This window comes from Lissotriton helveticus, chromosome 6 (genome assembly GCF_964261635.1).
Source record: "Lissotriton helveticus chromosome 6, aLisHel1.1, whole genome shotgun sequence".
In the NCBI taxonomy this organism is placed as follows: Eukaryota; Metazoa; Chordata; class Amphibia; order Caudata; family Salamandridae; genus Lissotriton; species Lissotriton helveticus.
The window spans coordinates 461,169,255-461,186,210 of NC_136067.1; the positions used below are offsets into that span (position 1 = coordinate 461,169,255).

General features: G+C 42.5%; 1 protein-coding gene across 1 annotated transcript in view; it reads left to right on the top strand.

Annotated features, from left to right (window-relative positions):
- The first annotated feature begins 1,957 nt into the window (after positions 1-1,957).
- The window catches only part of MYOM2 (myomesin 2), a 724,606-nt gene continuing 709,607 nt past the window's right edge, over positions 1,958-16,956 (top strand). Inside the window, exon 1 of the mRNA XM_078647923.1 lies at positions 1,958-2,091. The gene's annotated coding sequence lies outside the window, so the exon portion shown is untranslated. The remainder of the gene's footprint in view (positions 2,092-16,956) is intronic.

Sequence of the window (16,956 nt, forward strand, 5' to 3'; positions counted from 1 at the left end):
CAGCAGCAAATAACGCAATTAAACAGGTCTCTCTGCTAATGGACAAAGCTACCTTTGCCATGAAAAGTCATGCATGGGGCGTGATACAATCATATCAGTTGCTGAAGCCCCAAGCGTACCTATCTGAACATTTCTCACATCATGAAAAGCACTTTTTGACATTACTGCGGCTGGGCTCTTTTCCCACGAAAGACTTAACTCCGAAGTGGATATGCAGCTGGCAAGGAGAAGAGTCACTGCTACACCTTCTATGTATTTGCCCCTCTTTACTAGAAATCAGAAAAACATTGCTCCGAGAGTTGCTGAGGAAGGCACAAACAAGGACATGTAGAGGGGCAGTCATACTATGTCTCGGAGGCTCGCCAATTCAACTATCTTGCAGAGCCATAACCTTCTGGCAAATGGCGGCAAAGGAACTGGATAAAAAAGCAAATGAAATAACTGGTGCAGTCCAAAACTGAAGGGCCTGCTCAATTTTTAAATAGCATCGCCATCTTGCATTTTACTGTTTGTAAAATGTTTGGAATAATATTTTATTTCACAATCGGATACTTTTAAGCTATTGCTCGCCAATTCTCAAGCACCTGATTGCATTACGCACATACTTTGAGCATTATTAAACATTCCTCAAGTTGTATTTACAATGTATTATAGTGGTTTGTACATCCTTTTCTGATTTTAATGAAATCAAATAAAAGTATTATGACTGACTGGGTTACTCTCTCAATGAGCACAGCAGGTGTGCTCTATGCCTAACCCCAGGAACCAAATGTTGGCACCCCACTAGTCCTTCAGGCGGCTGTAAGCCTGAGTAAACAGGGGTTTGCCTTGCAATGCTCTTCTCCTAAAAATGTGTGAGTAAAGTCATGGACCGGTGGTACACAGTACTTAAGGGAGAAAATACCCAGATAAAGTGGTAACACCGATTGGGTTGGCCACAGTGATGTTTTGCTCGTCAGGCATGTGGGCAGCTTAGGCTACTTTACATCACTGCCTGCCCTTGGATCGCCGGTAAGTTAACCCACCGCGTTGGCATATTTCATGTATGAAATAAACCTGCACCAAACTGTTTTCCAGCCATTTTTGTGTGGCGTGATTATTTAATCCAGTGTGTACTAAATATCATAATTGGAGAAACTATGCTGATATCGGCACTAAAAACCTTGCACGGGCCTTGGATAACCAAAAACTTGATTGAACATGGCTTTCTCATACATCATGCTGTTCATGTGGTGACTAATTGAGTAGCAGAACGCCTTAAGTTATGTTAGACAGGCAGACCACTGACTATAAAGCGCTACTGCCCTGAAAGCACGGAGGAGAAACGAATGTAAGAGAATATATGCACGTGCACAATCGTGGCCCGAGGTGAAGACGCACATCTTTCACAAGCAAGATAACAAGGCTGCACAACAAAAAGTTAGCAGAAATGCTATCGGGAGTAAATAGAAGGTAGAGTGTAGAGCGCAGCCGACTGTGCTCCTCCAAACCGAATTAGCATCGGGCGCCTTTCACACAGCTGACATGTCTCAGCACATGGCGATAACATTCACTGAAACTCAAGCAGTTCTCCACGACGCCTTAGGGGAGATAACGTTACAGCCCAAGGCGCTCGTATTGTACCTTGTAAAACTCATTTCTAAAGTCCTTTCAATCGCATACTTTATCAACAGCATTTCAAATCATCAAAAGGTGGGGCTTTCGTGCTTTGAGTTTATCCCAGTATTTCGAACTGTGTGCACGGTTGGCGCTAAAAGACTGCTTCACGTATTTGCATTTTTATAGCGTTGCTAACTGCAGTATAATTTGGTTTATTTGCGTAGAGCAAAATACACAAGCTGTATGGTGCTTTTCTGAATGTAAGTTAATGTTTAAGACACTTAAACTATTTCCCTCTACAATTTTGGTGGAAGCGTGTACCCTTCTCTATATATAGCACCGTGCCTTGCCATAAAAGGGTTGGAAGAGGAAGCTACATTCCTGCACAGATAGATTTTATTTTTGTTTTCCCCAGCCTCAGCCGGGCTAGTTGGTCTGGGCTCATCCTCCTTCCTCTTCTTGGTTTTGCAGTTTTTATTTCTCCTTTGCCTGGTAAGTTATTTTCCTTCATTTAAAGCGCCATTTAATGCAAGAGCATTCAAACACTTCATACGAGTTTTGTGGTTTCCCCTGAGGAAAAGTTAAGAATGTTTTTTTGCCAGCTTGTTAGACTTTCGGATATGAAGATCCTAGCCTGCATACCCTGTTTTGAGGCCCTTTGTTTTTTTATTTTAGTTGATAGCAGGTTACATACTGTAGTAGTACAAACATGTTTGATGTTCTCTACGCTGCAAAGCACTCCAAATTTGATTTAACTTAGCAAATGAGTTATCTGGCATCCATGCACCCCTTGGCAGCACCCTACATTGTCACTATTGTAGTTTGGGTGTGTCCTTTACGCTGTGTTTGTAGCATCATTACATTCTGAGTCATTACTCTGAGGCCATTACCGACTCAGTAATCATCATGCCTCCAGGAGGAGCGGCTGAATTGCCACTATCTCAGCCGAGCCAATCAACAGTGCTCCAGTTAGACTCACTCACATCACAACATTTGGTTGAGGTAGAAGCTTTTGACATGCGCAACTTTATTGCATGGCATATGCGGTACAAGAGGTACAATCCTATTGAGAGATGTTCAAAGGCATCTTTGCGCAGTGTAATTTGAGAGTTTTTTAATCATAGCCTTTTAGATACGTAATTATGCTCCAAGACCTGTCTCGGTTTATGAATATTTAAAAAAATGAGGAGACAACGTCAGTTGCCATCACGATAGTATGTTCCCAAATACCCAGACAGTGTTGCAGCTAATTTGAATGAACGCGTATCTTGTCTAAGTGACTGCAAGTCACATAGAATTCGTTTAATTCGAACTTTAAATTGTGTAGGCATCCAACATTTCGCCTTTAAGTGAGACACATATGCTATGCACGCGTGCTGCGTTTCTTTGACTGCACTGACCGCACCATAAATACAACAGCCAGTCTTTTGTTTATTTAAGCAGGAGCTCCGTGGCTCTGTCAGCTGTCGATTTCTTGCGATGTACATTTTCCTCTTTGGGAAATCAAACTAAGTGCAATGCATCCCGTATAAAAGGGAAACGCGATTCGGTATTAGTCATGGCGAAGTGGTCAATTAAAGTTGGAGAGTTTCTTTTCAGATGCACGGTTACCGTATTCCCGCCAAAGCTGCGACGACTATTAAAGGGCCACATGTTAGACCAGAGTGCTTCAAAAAAACATGTGTGCTGCCACTCTTGACTAAAATGTATTTAAGTCGGGCCTCCCCGAAAAACTGTTGAGTAAGAATAGGGGCTGCTAGGGTGTCGAGGGGGAGGTCTTATTAAATCAAGAGTATTTTTATGTTCAAAGTGGAAAAAGTAGGAACAGCCACCATATTTCTCCTTTCAGACATAAACTTAAAATAGCTGAAACAAAACCAAAAGATCTCAGAAGTATTTCAGAAGTATGTATGGAATTCTTAAATGACTGTTACTAATTACTTGTTTTATATAACACTTTATCCTGGAACTGTGCCATTTCTAAGCACTGTAAATACCAGGAGATACTTTTGTCCAATTTAGTTCCAAAAGTAAGTTTGAGATGTTTATTTGCCTGGCCATTGATAAAGATCCCTTGCAGTTGGCACCTCAACAGTCTTCTGACATTAAGACACCTATCCCCTCTCTTTCTTGGGCCGTTAATAAGATGAGCGTTGAATCCACACTCCCCTGCAGTTATATGAAAAGATTTAGCCCCTGCCATTTTGAACAGTATGCTATAGCTCTGAGGTTCCCCACATAGCTCTCAAGTTTCCCAGGTATGAGCATGAGTAGCGCAACCATTCCGGGTTTTGTTCTTTGCATTTTGGGATCTGTAGTCCTCATTTAATAATATGCAGATGAAAACACCAAATTCCATATTATAATGAAATGTGAAGAAAAAAAAAACCCATCCAGAATGACCCACTCAGGCTCGTATCTGCACACATTAGATTGCTGCCATAGAGCCTGACCCCTCTGGTATTTTAAGGAAAAAAGGAGCTGCTGCAGCTCACCCTCTCACTTGGGCCACAACTGGGAGGCTTGCCTTGGGTAAGCCAACTCTACAGTTTTAGGGCTAAAAAACAGACCCTTCCCCTCACCCACTCCCTAATGCCATGTTTCTAGAGCACCCAGGAGTAGACTCCCACTGCAGATTCGAAAACCAAATGAAGTTGCCTAAAACTAGTATCCCGCCTGGACCCCTGCTCAGAACAGCCACGCCAAGATTCACAGGTGCATGAATGACTAGATGCTCCATTTCAGGATTTCTCTTTGCATTCTGGAACTTGAAGTAATTTGTATTTCATCATAAACCTAGGAATACAAATCCCAGAATGCATCGAAAACCCTAAAATGGAGTAGACAGTGATATCTAGACACAGTGCCCCCCTCGACCCCAGGCAGGAGCTTCCCCCTTCCGTGTCTTTATGAAAAGGATTCCTCTATCCTTTGGCCTCGGCTACAAGGGATCCAGCAGCTTGCTCCTCCTGGATCGTTACAGAAGAAAAGAGTGCCCCAGCACCTTACCCCAACCTGTCTTTGGCCATGACTTTCAGGACTACAGAAGTCTGAACACTAGCTTGTATTGCATAGGAGCTTTGTTGGCGATCTGATATGAGGTGCTCCCCTCCTCCACTTACCAACATGCTTGTCTCCTCTGACTCCCTTTTTTTTAAAAACAAAGACAGCATCTAAACCACAGAAAAATTGCATTGCTTCCAGGTTATTTTCATTTCCATTCATTGCCCCTCTGACCTTACCATGAAAGGATACACTGATATTTCTGAGTAATACCTCTACCGCAGATGAACCAACGCCCCAAGTGCTTCACAGGTTGAAGTCCTCTATACCAGAGGCAGAAAAACACAATGAAAAAAAGGTCATACATTCAGGGCTGTCTTTAGTGCTCGTGGTGCCACGTGCAACAGTCTCCCCCCTCCCCATGACTGCCTGCTTCACCGATTCCCTGACTACTACCCTAAAACAAAACCCCTCATCGCTCCATAGCCTCTATCTCACATACATTTTATTTGTTTTATAGCACTACTTATACCAGTGTAGTGACAGAGCACTTTACATCACAAACACATTATATAAAGACAATGAATCATATATGTGTAAATCAGTCAAAAGGACACGTTACACAACACAATGAAGATTGCAAGCTGTAGGAATCATGTCATCCATACCAGTAGGCAGTATATTTTAAGATAATTTGTTCTGGAGAAGCACAAATCTGGGACTTAAACTATAACACAATGTTTGGGGTAGGCTTTACTAATAAGAAAATATTTCTACCCAAACAAAGTCTTTTAGCAACAATAGGATAATGAAAGACAAGGGGAAAAACAATGTTCTAACTTATACCATGCAGCTCCTGGAGGTAACCCACTGAGCTATTCACCTGAAATACAGTTCAGTAATCTGCATTGTACAGTTCTATGCCGCAGGCAAATTTTCCTGGTTTGAGCCTAGCAAAATTAAACTTTAAGAATTAAAATTTTATCGCTGTTTGGGAGGTCACATTCTTTGAAATGTTTTTGAAAGTAAGGGAGGCCAAACTTGATGTTTCTGTAACACGCTATTCATCAAGACAGAAAAGTTAACATTTTTATTTCAATTATTCAATGGTAATCTTCCTGTTTTATATGGCTTTAATTCACAGGTTTGACTTTTTACAGCATGCAGCAAATATGAAGCACAGCACTATGTAAAATGTTACTTGCTGTATAACGTTTAAAACACGGCACCTAGTCAAATGTTACATTCTGAATACCTTTTTTTGAGCTGATTCCCAATTGCGGATTTTTAAAATCAAATTGTTGGTTTTCACTTAAAACACTCTGATAGCACAATTAATGTGACCAAACAGACCTTTAATGCTCTACCGAGAATGGAGCTCAATTTGTGTGCCACTGCTAATCTACCAAAGGAACCCAACTTTTCTTTGTCTCCCAAACGGTTCTAATTAAGAAAGTGCCCTGAGAACACAAGGCAGTGCCCGCGCAGGCTCATAGTGAGATAACATTTTAACATATTTCTTCAGATATTTCTTGAAATCGTTGAAGTTTGAGTTGGCTTGTATTAATTTGCTAGATTCCAGGGGACACTGAACGTATACAACAACTTTTAAATGGATTGCATTGAATGGCTTCTTTATATGCACCAATGTAGACATTTGGCCCTCATTATGGAAATCATAATTTGACCAATAATAGGAGTTACTGTCTGAATGTGGATTAAAAATTACCTGAGAATATCGCAGTCCTGATGTTTGTCCTCAGCCAGATTTCAACAATAAGCATCTGGTGAATTGTGCACAAAGACAAGGGTGTGGAATATGGGAATATGTGTGCAAACAACGATTCCTGCCATAATTTCTCATGTTATAGCTCCGAATAGTATAATAATAAAATTTTGCATCCCAGAATTTCAGAACACTGTATGCGGAATGCATGCCCATTGAGGTTCATTTTGCTCTTCAATGTTTTTATTTCTTCCAAAGGCAGCGTTTGCGCTATCTCCATGAAATATTCTGTATTTAGGATATGAGCATGAAGCTCCGCCCAATTTCTGCCCTTCTTTTTAGTTGCTTCCTCTCCCTGTCCTTTGTAAATGGTGGTTATTCAGTGGTTAATAGGCTTAGTAGTCCCTCCTTAGTAACGCCTTTTCTCTTCTTGTAACCTCCCTTGAGGACACCCCATTACATGTTTTGTTACTCAGTATGTTTTAATTACAGCTTCAGAGCACTAATATCTTACATGGCTTTCTCCTGCCTGACGTTGCAGGCAGAGCATGCTTTTACGCTTCTGCAATGCTCCGGCAACCCTTCAGGTTCCATTTGTTTTGGTTTGTGAGCCTTTATTTTGTATCGCTTCCTCACACATCAGGGGCACTTTCACTTTACATTTCAGCCCCACCAGAACACGTGACCAGTTTGCTTTGTCAACGCTTTATTTTGTACATGAAGCATGGGCGAGCAGCTTTTTTTTATTTATGCATGCCGCTTTCACTTTAAAACTCATCTTTTGCGGACACTTTCTTTTGTACACACAGTGTTGCCTGCCATGCTTTATCGCACAGGGCGAGAAAGCAAAAGACACACACTTGATGGACGGAATGCAGAGCAATTCAAAACATTCAACCCCGTGCTAGAGACCTGGGTTAAATCCATTATTCTTTTGCTCACCATGCCACCCCAGTTTAGACCTGGCCATATGCAAATCAGTCTTGACCAAGTGCCTCATGGGAACAGTCCAGCCCGAACTGCCAAGCTAGGTTCTCCCTGGACCGGAAACAAGCATCCTAGGACCAGTTTCGGGGTTTCACCCCTCTTCAGCCAGGATAGCTTGATTCCAGTGGCACAGTGAGCCTAGGATCCACGTCTGGGCATACCTGGCGCACTTAGAGTGAGAAAGCAAAAGACACACACTTGATGGACGGAATGCAGAGCAAATCAAAACATTCACCCCCAGTCAAGAGATCTGGGTTAAATCCATCATTCTTTTGCTCACCATGCCACCGCAGTTTAGACCTGGCTATATGCAAATCAGTCTTGACCCTGTGCCTCATGGGAACAGTCCAGCCCGACTTGTCAATCCAGGTCCTCCCTGGACTGGAAACAGGCATCCTGGGACCGGTTTCCGGGTTTTACCGCTCTTCAACTAGGATAGCTTGATTCCAGTGGCACAGTGAGCCCAGGATCCACGTCTGGGCATGCCTGGCGCACTAAGGGCGAGAAAGCAAAAGACACACACTTGATGGACGGAATGCAGAGCAAATCAAAACATTCACCCCCAGTCAAGAGATCTGGGTTAAATCCATCATTGTTTTGCTCACCATGCCACCCCAGTTTAGAACTGGCCATATGCAAATCAGTCTTGACCATGTGCCTCATGGGAATAGTCCAGCCCAAACTACATTCCGTCCATCAATTGTGTGCCTTATGCTTTATCACACAGCATGGCCGGGCAGCTTTATTTATTTATGCATGGACAAGATGCTTCCCAGGACTGTTACCTTAGATGCCAGTACCAGACAACGAGCTCTGCAGCTAATTAACTGAAACAGCAATCACAGACTGGAGCTCTGAAGGAACAATGGAGGCATAGGTCATGTGACAAGTTTGGTTTCTATTCATTCTCCCTAGATGTTAAGCTGTCTTCCCAGAGAATTGTGTGACTTGTGATCCACAAGCAACAACACGTTACACAGGAGCTTTGAATGTGAAATACCAACATTAGTGGCTCGTTGGCTAGAGCATTTCTGCAGGCATTGCCACAATATGCAAGGGGTGGGACAGGGCAGGCGTAAAACCATTTCAATTGCAGGTTTAAGGTGTGTGACTAGGGGTTTTGTTTCTACTGCTGGAGGTCACATATCATGGTGAACCATGAGGGCTTTTACTTCTGGGGCAAGGGTGCTGGTCGCAGCGAAGGCAGTTTCTCTACCAACAGTGGTGGCATGAAGTACTTCTAATATGAGGTCTTGAGGTGCTTGGGGCTTTCGCACCTCACTCCCAGTTCCTGCCTGGGGGCCCAAATGTTTGGTCACTTTGCACCAACCTGAGGGCCCCAACTTGCCGTTACCTCATAGATACCCCTGTAACACACAGACACCCATTTAGACCTAATAGCCGAGATACTGCGCCCAAACTATATATATTATATATAGTTATATATATATATATATATATGAAAACAGGATCCCAGTGAACGACCGCAGCGTGCCAAACAAGCGCCCAGACTCCAGTTGAAGATACAATTAATCCGTTTATTGCTTTAACATGTCAGGATGACACGTTTCAACCACAAGCCTGTGGTCTTGATCACATAGCACACTTTGAAAATGGACATTGTTTGTACAGTATCTATTAGTGACTTTTCTAAGTTTATTGTGACATGGCAAACATGTGGCAATTTTGCAGCATGCAGTAAAAACATCATGTCATCAGCCGATGACTAAGCGCAAAAATGAAAAGCAAACTTCAATGACATGGCAAAAACATGGCAATTTCGCAGCATGCAGTAAAAACATCTTGTCATCAGCCGATGACTAGGGGCAAAGATGACAAGCAAACTTCAGTGACAGACATAGGCAAAAGACTAGTGCTCTATATAACGGTGCAGATGACCCAGGATTCTGTAACTCCAGTGATGCGCAGTGTGTTAAGAGGTAAGCAAGTGTGGGCAAAGATAGAGGCATTGACAATGGGTGGAAAACGGCGTTATGATAGTCTCCCAAGACGATTTTAGTGACTGAAACTAGTTCTATAATAGATGAGATAACACAAGTATATGTTCCTGAAAATCACCATGGATGCCATGTGGCACGGGTAAAACGCAAGGAACCAGGTATGCCATCATCACTGACTGAGGAACATTTGATGAAGCGCATCTATTGCAGCCTTTACGTGTTAGTGCCCATGCGGTTAACTATTATGTGCGAGCGCATTTGAATTCATGTTGCTATGTATGCTAAGTAAATGTAAATGTCCAGTATTTGTAAAGCGCGAACAATTTTTAAACAAAGGGATACTAAGTTCCCCGGGGATAGATAAGGAAGTAAGTGTAGGGATATGGAGACAGAACGTAAGCAGGGAACAAGGTGTTCCCTTGTTGGAACTGGGAGACCTCACACACCCAGGAACCTAGGTGTCATGCTTCATCATTGGTCTCCTGCTCCTCGTCAGACTGGCGCTGCAATGTCTGATGGGCGCCGTAGGCACTCTTTGTTGGAGATCTTTTGTTCCAGCCAATGGTTTGAGTGCGTGTGAGGGGTCTGGTGAAGGTGTAGTCGTGAGGGAATAGTGAACTTAAAAGAAGGTGAGTCAATCCACAGGGGACTTTATTCAAGTGGCTGACTCCCTTATTTAAAATGGTGGGAGGGGAGAAAGGAACTGCTTGGTCTACAGTGGGCTAACTCAACCCATCTAAAAAGGTCGACATGTTTCTTGCCTGTCTGGCAATTCTTCAGGACCTCGAGTGTTGGGTACTGCACAGTGAAAATAAGGTAAATATTAAAAATGAAAATACAACCTCACTGGGTCAATCAGGGTGCAGGCCAACTGGTCCTACTCTAGAGGGGAGACCCTAAGAGTAACTCTACAGGGCCCCGCAGTCTGTTCCCGTGGGGCTGTTCGGAAAGGTAAGGTACCTGATCCACGAACAGCCAAGGTGACGAACCTACCCCCAACGCGAGGCGCCCCTGCCAGTAGCGCGAACAATTACCCGAAGGTGTCAAGGCGCTGGGGGCCTTCGGGAAGATTAAGCAAGCTGTTGCCTAGAGTCACATGGTGCTCGGCTGTTCTGCCACCGGCGTCGGGGATCAAACCGTGAGCCCCCGGTCTCCAGAGTCAGGCACCCTGGCAGCTGGCAGTACGGGTACTTAAGTGGGCCTAAGTGTTATAACAGTCATATATAGCATGTCAAAATCTGCGTGTGATGTGCGTTGTTCCTGCGTTGTTCCCTAGGCCAAAAGATGTGAGTACGTTGATCTACTAAACAAAAGGGTCACTAATTAAATATTGGAAATAAGTGAAGTAGGACATGGGAAAGTGTTGAGGTGCCGTGACGTGCGAGTATTAAACCCTGAAGTTGCTCCCAGCACTGGCAAGCCAGGTGCAGTGTGTTAAAACAATGTTCCTAATCATGAGAACAAGAAATGCAGTGGGTTAAAAACTGGACAACCAACTAAATGTCAGTCAACTTTTAGAAGTCAAATGGGTGAAAGTTTGTAAGCGCAACTGTTGTAACTTCCTTTTACAGGAAGTTGTCAAGGTCTTCACTGAGATTCAGTCCTGTCAGTGCCTTGGTGTTGAGTTCGATTATATATTTGGAGTCCAGTTGTCTTAACAATTACTCTCTATTTGCCCCACGTCTGAGTGGTGGAATGCTGTCAATTACACAGTATTTTTTTTATTTTTTATTATTTCATTTATAGAAACTAACACATACCATACAGGAAGCGAGATGATACATTTGATAGCGATAAAATGAGCACAAAACATACCTTTAAATGTGATAATACATAATATCCACAGATCAGCTTGCGAAAAAAAACATGCTTATATTGGCAAGAAACCCATCCCACACAGATGACAGTGATATCCACTTGCATGGTCTCTCAGGGGCTCAACAGCTGCATCATATATAAATGGGCCCCCACCCGGCGGTCCCAGCGTTAGCCCATTTGGTGATGTTAATGGGATCAATTAGTCAGAATTAGGGTATTGTGTTCCTGCGTGACATGTTCTGGCCCAGGTTGTTCCATCTCACTAGAGGCAATGTACGCTGTGTAAAGACCCCAAAAGTTTTTTGGGTGACTTCGGGGAGGAAGGAGCTCACTAAAGCTTTCTGTCTGCGTGCTGCAATAGAGCATATTGTGTGCCCATTGCGAATTACACAGTATTTAAGGTGGTCCAAATTGTTGTCATGTGTTTCTTTAAAGTGCCTTGCAACAGGATATGCCGGGTCACTGTTGACAATTGCTCTAATGTGTTGCAAGATACATAGGTGCGCCTGGAGCTTAGTGCTCCCTACATACCTGAGCCCGCAGCTGCAGGTAAGAATGTAAACTGCGAATTCTGTTCTGTAAGTGAGTTTTTGTTGGCTCACTATGTGTTTATCCCTGAACTCCACCGTGATTTGGGTGGTGTTAACTCCAAATCTTCATGCCCTGCAGCTGCTGCACTTGAAAAACCCTTTGACACCTGATAACCAATTTGGGGGATTAGTTATTTCAGGGCTGTTTCTAACAACAGCATCATGCATGGAACTGGCTCTCCTATAGGTGATATCACGCTTGGGGGCAACCATGGGTCCTAATGTGGAATCAGTCTTGATAATGCCCCAGTGTTTGTTGAAAATGGATTTGAGTGCACATGCCTCGGTGTTGTGAGTGATGATTAGGAGTGTGGTTACCCAGTTCTCAGAGGTCAGCTCTGGTTGAGTATCTGTGTTGTAGTAATGTCAGCGCATGTGCCATGTAATAGCGCCTCTCTGGAAAATGAGCTAGCTTTGGTAATCGCTGCCGTGATAGTCTTTCAGTGTACCCCCTGGCCCTGAATCTCATGTGAAACTCCAATTGGCACTTGGTTAGGTCTGTAGTGTTGCTGCATATTCTGCGCAAGAGCAGCATTTGCCCATAAGGAATGCTTGCTATCAGGTGTTTCAGGTGAAAGCTGGCGGCATGTAGGGTGGAGTTCCCTGCAGTGGTTTTTCAATGGAGGGTGGACTGTAGTGTGTTCTCAGAGACATATACTTTTACATCCAGAAATTCCACTGATTCTTTGCTTATGGTGGCATTGAACTCCAAATTATAGTCATTACAATTGATCTCATTGATGAAAGTCTTTGCACTGACAATGGAACCTTTCCAGACCACCAATATATCGTCTACATAGCGTAGCCAACAGAGGATGTTATTGGAGCAAGATTCTGAGCGTGTGACCCTGAGGACCCGCTCCTTACAGCCCACATGGAGACATGCGTAGCTGGGGGAGAAGCAAGCCCCTTGGCCACACCCTTGAGTTGTTGGTATGTTTTGTTGTGAAACATAAAAAAGTTATGTTGCAAGCACCACTCAATGAGAAACATGATGAGTTCATTGTGTTCGTAACAATGGATAGGTCTCTTAGCCAAGAATTCATGGCATGCATTTAGTCCCTCTGGATGACGTATGCTGGTGTAGAGTGAAGTTATGTCACAAGACATTAGGACACAGTCCGGTGACCACAGTATGTTTTTGATTTTGAGAAGGAAGTCGCTGGTGTCTCTTAAGTAGGTAGGTAAGTTGATGACGTGCTGTTGCAGAAAGTAGTCGACATATTTAGATATGTTTTCGCAGAGGCTTTTGCGTGCCGAGATGATGGGTCTCCCAGGCACCGGTGATGTACCTTTTGCACCTTTGGCAGAAAGTAAAAGATCAGTTGGACAAGAAAATGGTTGTTCAGGAAGTGGAACTCCTCTTTACTGATAATGCCTTCCGTTCTGTAGTTATTGAGGCTCTTTTTGAGTTCTTTGCCACTAGCGACTACTTCCTTCATGGTGGCAGGTCTATAGCAAGTTGCATTGTGCAGATGTCTGAAAGCCTCCTCCATGTATAGGTTCCGTGGCCATAGGACGATATTGCCGCCTTTGTCTGATTTGTTGACGATAATGTCCGTTCTGTCTTTTAGTTTTTTCATTTGTGCAAATTTTTGACCTGTTCCACAGTCACATCGTTGTAGATGTCTATGGCATTTCTGGGCATAATGGGCGTGAAAACGGGTGGTGGCTTAAATGGACTTGTGATTTTGGTTGATGTGTCTATACCAGCGTTGTGTAAAAGTAGTTGTATTGTGGCCTTATCATTGGGAGATTCTAGTTCTGTCATAGTTCTGATTGTGGCAATGTCAGAAACTGCAAGAGTGCCTTGAGTGTGGACCAATTCGTTGTTGTCAGTAGTTGGATGTTTGTTGCCATGTTTCTGTTTGAAAAATTTGATGAGTTTGAGTTTTCGGATGAAGTTGAAAATGTCAATGCGCGGGTTGTGTAATCAAAACTACTTTCTGGGCAGTAGGTCAAACCTAAGGAGAGAAGTTGGGTTTCTGCCTCGGTTAGTTGTAGGTCAGAGAGGTTTATGACTGTGTTGGGGTTTTCCTTTATTTTTGTCTCCAGTTGCCTCTTTTTTTGTTGTAGTTTCCTCTTTGATTTCCTCCGCTTTCTGTGCTCATGTCTATCGAAATGAACTCTGACGAAAACGGACGCCTAGCCTAGCAGGTCGGGGCTTGTTGGCGATGTCACCGCCTAACATCTTGCATAAGAAAAATCAGGCTGCCTTCCCAGCATGATTCACAAGTCAATTCAATCGAAAGCTAAGTTAAAACCTGTTTTATTCACAGCAGGTAATCCACATGATGCAGCATAACGTGTTTTGAACCTCTCTGGGTCTTAATCAAATGCCTTGTTGGGGGGTCAGTTGCTCTGAGATTTAAATATACTGTAGACTCAGACAGTGAGGAAGGACTAAAAAAGGCAGACACAGCGTTAGACAAATGTCGAATACAGCTGAGGAAATTGGAATCATGCTTTATTATAGAGATCGATTCAAAGTCCCCAGGGGGCCTTAATATTGAAAAGGATTTGCATACTCATATATATTATCATCGCAGTTACAGGATATAGAAATTAACCTTTTGTGTCTTTACAACTTGGTTTTAACATGTAAATTAGATTTCAAATAGCACAAAGCACAAACACATTGCACTTTTTCCTGACTGGGTAAGCAGAAAAGGGTATACTGTACCATCAATAAAACTATATTCAGTAATGCCCACTTGATCACATAACTGCATTCGACATGCATTTTATTGATAGGCTGAATGAGTGATCTTATTCAACATTGGTAATGTATTCATTTCACTGATTATAAAGTCTAAAGTAAATTGCTGACAGGTTCACCCACTTGTGTTAAATTGTATGCAACTGGCAAAGCACCATCAGTCTTAGTGCAATAAATATGGTGTTCAATCATCCACGGTGTCGGTGATTCTTTGTTTAGCAGCGGGATTGGTCTCGATATATATGTGCATATCCAAAAGTATTCTTCCCAGCACCATGAGACGTTTAGTCCTCAGTGGGTGGTACAGTCCGGCTTCTACTCAATAATTCAGAATAAAGCACACCATCTCCTTTCAGGATTTTGAATTATGAACGGTGTCGACAGCGGAACGGAGACCGGTGCCCGAAAGATGTCAAGTCAGATCTAGGAGATGCAGGTTTATTATTTATTAAATAGTCGGTTATTTTACTGTAGACATCAGAAAGCATGTATTACCCTGCACCTTTGCAGCTGCGAATGGAATACTGTATTTCAAACTGTAAATTATGGATTTAGCACATCACAGGAAAACTTTTATCCTGTTATTCAAATCAATTTCAGGATAAAATCCTAACATTACTCGCACTTTCATATGGGTTTGAGCCGCGCTCGGATGCGCTGTCTTTGTTAGAATCAATGTTATTCTGAGAGGGGGCGAGTCTCTTTCCTGCTTTGGTTATTTATGCGAAAAGCCTCTACATTGGCCATCTGGATCATACTGGGTACTAAACAAACAAGCATTTGCAATGCACGAGCTCTCGCATTACTGAAAGTTTGAGCTATTGGTGTTGCATTATTATTTGCAACGCCTATAGCTCAAACCTTTAGTAATGGGAGACATATTGCATTGCAAATGCTTGTTTTAAATTCCGTCTGGTGCGGCTGAAAGGCCATTTGCTCTGCCACGGTTAATACTTTTGTATTTCCTATTATGTGGGTGTCTCTGCATTCAGACAATGAACAATTTCATCCAATGTGCGGTTTACTGCCAATAAATGTGTGTGTGCATTCATTTCGTTTCACTGGAATGAATGATAACGGCAAAAAATGAATGCTGAATGATGGCTGGAGATGGTGGAAGGACAGCACCACAAAGATTATGGTGCAGACCTGTTATAATCAGCAGAGTCCAAGGGCCAATCCATTGGCAATAAGATTCTTCACAGTGATTACCTTTTCACACTCTTTATAATATATACTAGAACCTCTTATTACATATACTTGAACTAGCACACAAAGACACACATACACAAATAAACATTCTCTCAGCTCAAATCAAAATATGGGTTCCATAAATAGATGCGGAAATGACATGCTAGTTAAGACTGACACACAGCACTTCATCATTGTTTTTAGGCAATTAGTGATAGTTACTTAAAATCCATGTGTGTCACATATTGTTCAAGACCCTAATTATACAATGATGTAGGTTTCTGTGCCCATAAGTGCTATTGAAAAGGAATCAAGGACTAAAGTCAACCTGAAAATGTCATAACCTTACATTCTGAAGGTGACAATATCTTGTTCCTACTGACCTACGCAGGATTTGACCCGGCAGCGTGAAGGTGAAAGACTATCTAACCCAGATCAAGGCACCAGTCAAGTCTCTGGTTCGCCATTCCCCGCCTTGAGCTGTGGGATTAACACGGGGGCAGGACATTCCATTGGCATTTCTCAGAGCTCAATATTTAGCCTCCGGGCGTGCAGTTTAGAAGAAGACATATGGATCAATCGTCACTTCAACATATCCTTCATTTATGGCAAGGAAAGACATGCTGCTTCCCTTTACGATCATCCATCACACTCTATATTTAACAGGGGTAACGATTTAGAATACTTTTAGTGCACTATCAATGTCATATTTACCAGACTGCCTCCTTATATTCAAAGCTAGTTATTGATTCACCATGTAGCCAAAGAGAAAGCGAATTAATTATTTTTAAACTTGTGTTTGCATTGAAAGTGAAGCTCACCGAAAAAATCTAGTGAAGATGTTTCATCGCTATAGTCAGAGGGAAATCGGTTATTGTATGTATTTTTACACTGTATGAATTCCCAGTGGTCCCAACTATACCATAGTGGTTATGTCCTTCATTTTCCAGCAGGCAAACACATAAGAGAGAAAGTTTTGCAATTGTCAAGAATGTTATTATTATTCGAATATTCAAATCAAATATAGATCAGATGCACAACATACACTAGATATGTTTATAATCGTGTGTTAGTGCATTCATTATAGGCACCTTGAAGGGCAACTCTGTGGACAATTGTTCAAATAAAAGATTATGAAAAAATCTCAACTTCATAAGAAATCTCGCAGACTGGGTTTATCGCCATTCTAGCATATTTTACCAACAGAAAGTGATGACACAGTTGCATATTAAAGTGTCCAACCCGACATATCACACAGCTAGTTTTAGCGCTTGAAACCATTTTCACATGAATGACAGTACCCGCCCTAAATTACACGTAGATGAAACTGAATTTCTTTTTATCTCTTTGCTGTAAAAAGCA